Here is an 11,630-nt window from a genome sequence, read left to right on the forward strand (position 1 = left end):
TGATTCCATATAAGGAATACTATGCAGCAGTAACAAATAATCAACTATCTATACACACAGCAACATGATGGATCTCAAAATCATGTTGAGTCAAAGAGGCCAATCAAAACAATACATACTGCGTGGTTCCATTTGTATAAAATTCTAGAAAAGACAAACTAACCTATAGTGATAGAAATTAGATCTATGATTACCTGGCAAGGGGGTAGCAAATAGCAGGTTGTGAAAAAGGAGGAGAGATGGATTACAAAGGAGCATGAAGAAATTTGCGGGGTGGGTAACGACTATGTTTATTATCTTGATTATGGTGATGATTTCAGGGGTACACACATACATCAGAATTCATGAAATTACACACTTTAAATATCTGTGGTTTATTGTACATCAGTCATAGCTCAATAAAGCTGTTAAAAACTTACCAAAAATGAAAAATGAAGAGAGGGCTGAGGACAGCTTTAAGTGGACATGGTCTCTGGCAGTCATTTATCTCTGCCTCTCCTCCTTGCCTTGTTCTCATTTTTGGATTTCCTGTGCCTCTATCCTTCCTCATTTTGGCTATGCATATTCGCTTTTTTCCCTATTGCTGTGTCAACAGTTTGTGGTGTTAGAACTTGGAGAGGGTACTGGGTCTCTTTACTCTTAAGCCCCTGTTATGTCCCTAGTTTGCCTTTGGTCATTTCCATAGCTAAGAACATTTCCAGAGCAACAATTTTTGTTCCCTTTTGTATATATACAAGACTCTATATCTTGTATATAGTCCCTGACCTAATAGGCTGAGGTCCTTCCACTGTCTCTGTATAACAGTTTTAACAATTTAATGGTGGCAAGAATTGGCAGTTTGTTTGTTTGCTGGTTTTTAATGCCCTTGAATTTTCAGCTGTAAAACTCCATCCCTGAACTGCAGAAACACGAAGATAGTCTCACCTCTGATCACGGTCCAGGCGCCTACATTCACGGCTTTGGGCCCCACCTCTTAGCCTTCATATACAATTTTCTTTCTTTTTCCAGGAGTCATTTTAACCAATTCCACAGCTTTCAGCTGCTTCATCTTGAGAGCGGAGAGTGCTGTACTCATAGCAGGCAGCTCTCCCAGAGCAATTTATGGCTTCACAGTTCTGCAAATTACGGTCATTTGCAATCTTCTCCATTAGTGCCCTGACCCCATCCAGCTATGTCTGCATGTTTTTGGTTCCCGATGTCTGAAGCTTCTTGTTGCTTTACTATCTGATCTCTCCAAGCTGAAAATGTTCCTTTTCCATTTTCTGGGGGCCTTCTGATCTGTAGACATGCTCGATATTAAGATCATAAGGTCACATTTGTTTGTTTTCTGTTCTCAAGTTTGCTAATTCTTCCATTTACAAACTTGTAGTTTTCCAGAACTAGCTTTCCTATAGGGAAGAGATTATCAGTGAATTCTGATTCTTCCCAGAGCCTTATTACTTAAACCAGTCCTGTCTACCTCTCTTCTATGGGCTGGGCAATCTTGCTTAAAATCTCTCCCACCATCAGTCCAACGCCTCCATGAAACCCAGACTTGGTTTCTTGTGTCTCCCCTTGAGTGAGTCTTGCCATTTGTCTACCTGTCTAGGCTGACTCAGTGGTTTCAAGGGAGCCCTGCTCCCCAGCAAGCTTCTACTCAGTGGCCATGAGAAGCACGTCAGGGATGCTTTTTTGGGGTGGTTCTCAAACTGTAGTGTGCATAGGGATCACTTTGAGGGCTTGTTGAGACACAAATTGCTCCATCCCCAGAGTTGCTGATTCGGGAAGATGGAGTATTTGCAAATGACCAAATCCTCAGGTGATGCCAATGCTGCAGGTCAGAGGCCTGCACTGCTGACTGGGAACCCCTGTGTTGGTCCATAGTCAGCAGTTGTCCAGGGCCTGTCTCCATGTATTATCCAATGATCCCATTTATTTTTCCTTTGTTGTTGGCTACTGTTTTTAGCTTCACGTTTGTTCTTTGTGTTCATCCTCTTGGGCTTGGTTCTCCTTGGTTTTCTCTTTATTTTTTTTTTTTGAGACAGAGTCGCCCAGGCTGGAGTGCAGTGGCGTGATCTTGGCTTACTGCAGCCTCTGCCTCCCAGGTTGAAGCAATTCTCCTGCTTCAGCTTCCCAATTAGCTGGGATTATAGGCATGCACCACCAAACCCGGCTAATTTTTGAAATTTTCATAGAGACAGGGTTTCAAAATGTTAGCCAGGCTGTCTCAAAGTCTTGATCTCAAGTAATCTGCCCGCCTCAGCCTCCCGAAGTGCTGGGATTATAGGCGTGAGCCACCACACCCGGCCCTCCTTGGTTTTCTCTTATCTCTGAGTCTTTTGACCCTATCTTGCTGGCTCTTTATGCTCCATGTCACCCAGGCAGGAGTCCCTTCTCTAGCTCTGGCTTTTTGGGGATCCAAATTCAGTACCAAAACCCTTAACCACCTTGCAGGGGGTGGTGTCCAGATGAACTCTTGCAAAGTCTTTACCCTGAAACCTCTTAGCCATAGTTTCCCAAGCCATTACCCCTCAATCATTGCCTTGCCTTGGAACTGGCCAATTAATATCGGTGCATTTTGCACTAATAGCTCCAGACTTCCCCCATCTTGCATCTGCCACCTCAGGTTATTGTCAGAGGCACTAAGGAGGATGCTCTGTGAAATAATATTTACCCTTATTTCTCTATCAGTGGCTGTCTGAAGGTGCATTTCAATAGTACCCTCTTGGGTAGAGGTGAGGAAACAGGCAAGTGTGTTTCGGTTTCTGCTCCTAGCAAATTTCCCTTCTGTCTTCCGTTAAAGCCCTTAAGTGCCTGATCACCCATTTTAACCAGCAAATAATAACTAAAATAGCCTCCTCATTCCTATCTTCATTTATTAAAGCAGTAAAATCTGTATTTGTCCTTTTAAGTACATTGCTTTCATGTAGTCTCGTCTGGTTTCTAAGATTTCAACCATTCTAAGTAGTGCCTTTTTTTCCCTCTTTCTCCCTTAAGCCCTTGTAATTTTCCTATTTGCCATTTCCAAGCTAAGACTGTCTCCAGGGCAACGGTCCTCTGCTTGCTAGCGAGTCCTCAGCCCCTGCCCCCTCAGCAAAGACCCTTCGACTCTTTATGTGCAAATTGGATTTTCAGAACCTAATGCTCCAGGTGCAGGCTGATTGTCTTTTTTTTTTTTCTTTGCCTTTGGCATTGTAATTATTTAATTTTTTCAACCACTTCAGTCGAAGAAGCTATATTGCCAATTTAATTTTCCCACTTCACTCCACCTGCCTCATTTTCTGTGCTTTAAAAACCACTATGATAATCAAGACTTATTGATTAAAATTTCTAGAGGGCCCCAAACAGGAGAGACAGACATGGGAGTGTCTTTGGACCTCTTGTGGTCAGGCTGCAGGTTTCGTGCTGATGGCCAGAAACCGTTCTTTCAGCCCATGTTTGAATGGAGTCATCCTGGGGTAATTTTCATATCATCCTAGAATGCATGAGAGGAGCACCCAGCCTGTTCTTCAGTGGTTCCTGGTCCCTCGGATGATGTAGTCTGTGAGGAAGTTTTTTTCTGGCCGGTAATGAAAGGAAAAAAAATAAGGCCAGGTGCCAGTGAATGAACTTTTTCACTGGCACCTGGGGAAGGGTTGTCATTTCTATTTTGTCCTTCTCGCTTTTCTGGTGTTAAAATGTCTTTTTATTTTTATGGCCCTTTCTTGAGCTCTTGTGTTTTATTATACCTGTGAACTCGAAACCTGTGGGTTTTATCTCTCCCTTCCACCAATTCTAACACTAAAAGCTGGCTCACTAGAGCTGGTTTTAAGATGAACTTCCCCTGACCCCAGAAATGAATCTGCCTCTCCAAGAACACTAGATTCCTACTCCTACCAAGGGATGCTAGTCCAGACCTCAAGCCAGGGCAGGATCCCATACTCTGCACGTGAGATGTTCCCTGGGAACACAGCTGCTGTTAGGGTTTGCGTGAGCGGCCCCCAAACCTCAGTCCCTCATGCATAGGCTTACATCAGTTCTGCCAACCCCACCAGGTGTTAGCCTTGTCCTCAGAATCCCAAACCGTTCCATTCTGAATAGTTGCCTGGTTTCCTTTTCTGGCAAAGTGTCTGGACACTGTAAAAATCTCAAGAACATCCCTGATCCCAGTGGTTATTTTTTAAGAGGCATTTCTCAAATTTTTTCCACCAAAGTATTCCTAACAGCTGAGAAGACTGAAAACACACAAAGGAGAAAATGAAAGCAGTCTGAAGGGATCATTGCAAGCAAGAAATGTGTATTTTGTCTTAAAAATGCATTCAGTGTTTGCATTCTACTTCATAATAGATTCCTTTTTTATTGACATTAAAATGTTTAAAATTATTTACCATCAGGCAAAATTAGTCTGCCACTTCAGAAACGCAGTATGTCCATCCAGGAGCTCAAGTATTCATGGTGCACAAAGTGACCCCACAAGAGTTTCAGCCAACGTCATGCCCCAGAATGGTTCCATCCTGCAGTCTGACTCCTGCAGTCAGAAATCCTTTCCTCATCTTTAGCCAACTTCCTATGCCATTTCTTTTAAGGGACTTCACCAATCCCCTCCAAGCCCAATTTCACCTCTACCTCATTCTACAGGTTATGTTCTGTTTTGGCAAGGAAAGAGTGGCATCTTTGTAGCTCTTCTTAGCTCTTGGGTGGCATCTTCTTAGCTCTTCTCCAGTCCATCTCAGAGGACACTGATATGTAGACCAAGGAATGCATCTCTCTTCCTTTATGTTATGCTCTGTTAAAAGAGCACCAAAGCATGTTGCCTTGGGCTCAGTTATTCTAAAGATTAAAAACAAAATAATATTTTTTTCCTGATTCCCAAAGTAGTACATTGTAATAGTCATCAGCTGCGTTTGCTTGTCAGTGCCTTTATTCTATCAGGGCCTCTTTTCTTCTTCTTCTTCTTTTTTCCTCTCTCTTTTTGGAAACCACTATTCAATGTGGGGCTGATACCACCCTGTTTCTACTCAGCTCCACAGATGGTTCCTGTGACCCAGGCCTGGTCATTAGAGTCCCAGTGTTCAGGGAAGGGCATATGTCCAAGCAAGGCCATTAAGAGTCAGTCCAGAATTATCTGGGCATGGTGGTATGAGCCTGTAGTCCTACCTACTCATTTGCATTTTCACATAAACTATAGAATCAGCTTGTTATTTTCTACAAAAAAAGCCTGCCCAGATTTTCTTTGTGATTATGTTGAATCTACAGATCAATTTGGAGAGAACTGATATTTTAACAGTATTGAGCTTTCCAATCCATGAACATGGTATAACTCTTCACTTATTTAGATCATCCAGATTTTTCTCAGTAATGTTCTCAGTGTACAGATCTTGTAACATTTTATTTAATTTTTCTATAAGCATTGCATATTTTTTGATGTTATTGTAAATGATATTGTTTAAAATACAATTTCTAATTATTCATTGTTAGTAAATAGAGATAAAATTGATTTTGTATATTAACCTTGTGTTCTACAATCTTGCCACTCACTTATTGGTTCTGGTGGCTTTTTTGTAAGTTCCTTAGGATTTTCAACATATGCAATCTTGTCGTATGTAAGTGGGAGGAGTTTTACTTCTTTCTTTCCAGTGCGTATGCCTTTTATTTCTTTGTATTGCACTATTCCATTGGCTAGGGCCTCCAATACAATGCTTAACAGAATTGTGAAGATTCTATTCAGATTCAACTCTTGCCATGTTCTCTGTGTTAGGGGAGAAGGTATCAAGAATAATGTTAGTTGTAAGTTTTTAATACATGTCCTTTATCAGGTTAAGGAAGGTTTCTTCTATTTTTAGTTTGCTGAGACTTTAAAAAAAATTTAAAAAATTTTATAAATAAAGGGGGTAAAGTGCAGTGTTCTTCCATGAATATATTGTGTAGGGGTGAAGTCTGGGGTTTTTGTATACCCATCACCTGAGAGTTTTGATCAAGAATGGAGTTTGAATTTTGCCAAATGTTTTCCTGAATCTATTGAGATTGCTTTTCTTTTTCAGTCTGTTAATGTGGTGAGCTATATTAATTGATTTTTGAATGTTAAAACAATTTCATGATCCCTGGGATGAACACCATTTATTTATAATATGTCATCCATTTATATATTGCTAGATTCAACTTGCCACAAATTTGCTGAGAATTCCTGAATCTGTGTTCATGATGATACTAGTGTGTAGTTTTTTTCTTCTTGTAATGCCTTTGTCTGCTTTTGGCAAATGAATAATGCTGGCCTCATAAGTTGGGAAATGTCCCCTTCTTCTATTTCTAGAAGATTTTATGAAAAATTGGGATCATTTTTTCCTGAAATGTTTGAAAGAGCTACCAAGTAAAGTTATCTAGGCTTGCAGATTTTTTTTTCTTTTGTTTTTTTTTAAACAGGGTCTCACTCTGTCACCCAGACCGGAGTGCAGTGGTGCGATCACAGCTTACTTCAGCCTTCACCTCCCAGGCTCAAACGATTCTCCCACCTCAGCTACCTGAGTAGCTGGAACTACAGGCATGTGCCACCATGACTGGCTATTTTTTTGTTTATTTTTTGTAGAGATGAGGTCTTGCCATGTTGCCCAGGCTGGTCTCAAACTCCTGGACCCAAGTGATCCACCCACCTTGGCTTCGCAAAGTGCTGGGATTATAGGTACAGGCCACCATGCCCACCCATATAAGTCTATTGTTTAATTTTCAAATATTTGAGGATTTCCATGTATTTTTCTGTTACTGATTTATAATTTAATTCTACTGTGGTTAGAGAACTTATGTCATATGAATTCAAAATTTGTTGAGACCTATTTTATGGTTCATAATGTGATCTATCTTGGTGAATATTTCATGTGTAGTTGAAAAGAATGTGTTCTACTTTTGTTGTGTGAAGTTTTCTTTATGGCAATTAGTTCCAGTTGATTATTATGTTGCTCAAACATACTATACACTGATTTTCTCTCTACTTCCTCTTTATGTTATTGAGAAAGGAGTATTTATCCACAGTTATAATTGTGGATATGTCTACTTCTCCTCAAATTTCCATTAGTTTTTGCTTCAGCTATTTTGAAGCTTTATTATCATATGCATATGCTTTTAGGGTTGTTATTGTTTTATTGTTTTGATAAATTGATCCTTTTTCCATTGTAAAGTCTTTCTTTAATCATGATACAATCTTTGTTCTAAACATTTTTTAGAAGAAGGAATGTATCATTGTTGAAGTGGCATCAAAATTATGCTACTTCAGCTTTTTAAATTAATATTTTCTTGGCATACATCTTTTCTTTATTTTTTAATAACAACTTTATTGAGATATAATTTACGTGCCATATAACTCACCTAAAGTATACAATTCTATGGCTTTTTGTTTATTTACAGTTGTGTAACCATCATGACTATCAATTTTAGAATATTTTCATCACCTCCCTAGGAAACCCTGTACCCATTAGCAATCACTCATCTTCACTGCTACCCCCTCCAGCCCTAGGCAACCACTAATCTACTTTCTGTCTTTATAGATTTGCCTATTCTGGACATTTTATATAAATGGAATCATACAATATATGTTCTTCTGTGACTGGCTTCTTTTACTTTTCAAGGTTCATCCATGTTGTAGCATTGATTAGTCCTTCAATCCCTTTTATTGATTAATAATATTCAATTGTACAGATATACCACATTTTATTTTTATCCCTTCATCAGTTGGTGAACATTTGGGATGCTTGTGTGAGCTCAGTGGATTTGCCTTAAAGTGCTTGAACAACTATGATAAGCAGAGTGTTGTAGGATGGAGATAGTGGAAATGGGGGTAGGTGGGTTACAGATGGGAAACCACCCCATCTGTGGTTTTACAAATTCTGGGTTTTGTTCCTTTCTTATTTTTGAGAAATGAACAGGCCAAAGAGAGGAGTAATTCATGGATCTGACTTTATTCATGGTTCAATCTCCCCACTTTACTACTGTATTCCATTCCCCACTGCTTAGACCACAGAGGATAAAGTCTCTGAAATACCAGCCTAAATTCAGTGAAATCTTTTTAAATAAATAATTTTGGCCAGGCGCGGTGGCTCACGCCTGTAATCCCAGCACTTTGGGAGGCCAAGGCGGGTGGATCATGAGGTCAGGAAATCAAGACCATACGGGCTAACACAGTGAAACCCCGTCTCTAGTAAAAATACAAAAAATTAGCTGGGCATGGTGGCAGGCGCCTGTAGTCCCAGCTACTCAGGAGGCTGAGGCAGGAGAATGGCGTGAACCTAGGAGGCAGAGGTTGCAGTGAGCCGAGATCGCGCCACTGCACTCCAGCCTGGGCGACAGAGCGAGACTCCGTCTCAAAAAATAATTAATTAATTAATTTCATTCAACTGAAGAATTTTCAGTAAATAACATAGATAAAATATGGCCTCCAGGACTCTTGCACCAGTCTGACTTTTAGCTGCTGCCAAAAACAAAAGAATGTTTCACTTGGAAGTGTTCCTTGTTCTTTTAAGGTAAATCTTTACTTTGTAGACTGTAGAGTTTTTAATATTATCTTGATGTTAACTGGGGAAACCACTGATCCTATGTTGTAGACAACATGGGCCAGGACAAGACTCTCTGGTAGACCTTGGCTCCAGGACATTTGGGTTTGATTTCCATAGTACCTTTGGTGCTGACAGCTCCTGCTTCCTACACAGCTGGTGCCAGCACTGTGAAGAGTGAGAACTTAACTTGCAGGGACAGGAGAATGAGACTCTCTGGGTGTGCTACGGGCAGAGTTAGACTCTCATACAGCGCAACAGCCCGTGTGATCAAGTTCTGCCCAGCAGCCCACGTGATCAACCACAGGCTGCAATTTTTCATGGTGGAGAAAGAAGGGATGAGGGAGCCTGTGCATTCCTTTAACTGCAGTGGCCAAGAAGGGATTCAGAAAGAGGTTTTAAACCTGGGTTTCACAATTTATCCTTGCTGTCACTGGCTAGTTCGAACTCTCCTTGCTCCTTATCTAGACTGTAGCGATCACTTCCCAATCAGTGCCTCTTCTTCCAGGATCCTTATTTTCCTCTATTCCTTCTTCTCATGGATGTGAAATGATGGCAGTTCCTAGTCTACCCTCCCTTAAGTTATGAAGTAATGTTTGCTTACAATGTTGAAACGGAAAGGAAAGACTAAAGCATCCCTTCAGCCGCCCCTACCACTATTATTTCTTTCCTCATTTGCCTCTGAGGGCCAGAAGCAACTGAGGGAAGCAGAGAGTGTAAGATAACAGGGAATACATTGAGGAATAAATAGGAACTGTATGGGAGCCTCTCCTAAAGGCATTCCAAATTTAAGTGAAAAAACAACCACCAATAAAAAATCTTCCTGCAGATTAAATTTGTTCCTGCGCTGCCAATTTGCCCCACCTAGATCTTGCCGGCATTTCTAATACATATACAACTATATCAATATTATAAATGTAACTATAGCTGTTTAGATACATGGTACATATATGTTAGACAACTAGGATTACAATATGCATACTATTTTGAACTTTGCTTTTTCATGTAACATTGGGAAGCTTTACACGTTAGACAACCTCATAACTAGCACCCTGTAGAGGACATTTAGGTTGTTTCCAGTTTGAATCTTTTTTTTTCAAATAATACAGCATTGTTTGCTCTTAGACATGTGTTAGGGAATATACATATAGGATAAATGTGAAACAGTGGAATAGCTGGGTCAAGTTTGATAAATATTGCCAAAATGCCTTCCCAAAAAGTTATATCTATTTAATTCTACTAACAGTGTTCCTCTGTTTAATTTTGAACTTTTTTTCTCTGTATATGTTTTATTAGTTATTCACATCAGAATAGCTGCCCTCATTTCACCGGTCCAGAGTGAACTACTCACAGAAAGTTTCTTCACTCTGCTTATTGAAGAACCAGAGGAACATAAATACGTTTTGCCTACATAAAGTTAATGGCCTGTAGTAAAGAATGTAGACTTTTAAGCAGCCTTCCATGTCATTTGGCATAGGAAACACTGAGTTAGTGTGCTAGACACCTGGCACGGGTTTGGAGGAAAAAGGTGGGCTTTTTTGGGCTGTGCCCGCCAAGTTGGGCCACAGCTCCACCGCCTACCCCTTCCCTCTTGCTCAATGTACACATCACCAAGTCTGTGCTCCACAGTTTCTCCTCTGCTAGAAAGGGACTGAAGCCTGGGGGATGGGAATGTGTCTTCCCCTCCTGGAGTCTGAACACCCTAGTTGGACTTCTAGGTGAGGCCAGAACTTCCTTTGAGTACTGGGTCACATCTTCATAAGCTTCAGAGACCTCTTCCCCCTGTTCCCCATTCTCATATCATCTTGGTGAAAGCCTTGCTCTTCTGCCCAGTGACCCTGTTCTCCCAACCACCAGAGGCAAAGGAGTGCTTGAAACTGTGGAAACTTTAAACATTGTGGATTCTCAGAAGTAAAGCCTTTAGTAGGAAAAGATTTGCCGACAAATAAAGTGTTTCTGAAAAAGTTAGGTTGTGTTGCTCTGGTTCTAGCAACATGCTCACTCCGCAGTTGTGGGATCTCTGGGTGCCATTTTGTTTTCCTGACACCTCCCTATTCCCTGGCAGACCCTGTCCCCTTGGAACGCCCACAGAATTTTGATCATAGCTGAATTACATTATTTATCACATTGCTTGTTGTCAGCTTATGTGTTTATCTCTACCACTGGATTGCGAGCTACTTGAAGTTCTTAAGAACAGTGGCAGCAATAATACAGTGCTTCCTGTGTGCCAGGCACTCCACCAAGTGCTTTACACATGTTAACTCATGTAGACCTCACACGTCCCTCACAATATCTTGGTATCTTCATCTCTCACAACTCATTAAACATTCTATGGTGTCTTTCAATTTAGATCTCTCTTCTTCAAAAGGAGTTTTAAAGAAAAATCTACTATTACTGGTTTGTAATATATCAATCCCTAAGCAAAAATACTCATAACATTCATATAATAAGAACAGATTATATGGGATAAGATATGATCATTTTCTCAGTTAGCCTGACATCAAGAGTATTTATTTGGCTTTCTATACCATTAGTTTAAATTAGAACACTCTATTTCCATCCACTAGAGTAGAATAGCTATGTGTTTTCCCTTTAAAAGATAAATTAACTCTGTAAGCATTAATACTTTAAAAAATGACTAGTGGTTTTTCAAATATTTTAATTCTACCAAGCTGATGAATAGATAAACATGAGCAGATAGATCTGGATTTAAATCTTGATTCCACAATTTACCAGCTCTGCGACCATGGGCAAGCTCCTTAATCTTTCAAAGCCTGTTTTCTCGTTAGTAAAATTAGGATAATAATAGTTCTTCATAGGGTAATCATCAGAAGTTAAAAATGTACATATGAGAAATTCAGCACAGCATCTGGCACAAAGCGATTAACAAATGTTTGCTGTTATTCATTCTTATCATCATTGTTATAAAATGTTGAGTTGAGCTGGGCGTGATGGTGCATGCCTGTAATACCAGCTATTCGAGAGGCTGAAGCAGGAGGATTTCTTGAGTTCAGGAGTTTGAGGCTGCAGCAAGCTGTGATCGTACCACTGCTCTCTAACCTGGGAGACAGGGTGAGATCTCTTGTCTATAAAAAGAAAATTAAAATGTTGGGTTGGCAAAAGGGACATAGAAAT

Source organism: Macaca fascicularis, chromosome 3, assembly GCF_037993035.2.
Source record: "Macaca fascicularis isolate 582-1 chromosome 3, T2T-MFA8v1.1".
Taxonomy (NCBI): Eukaryota; Metazoa; Chordata; class Mammalia; order Primates; family Cercopithecidae; genus Macaca; species Macaca fascicularis.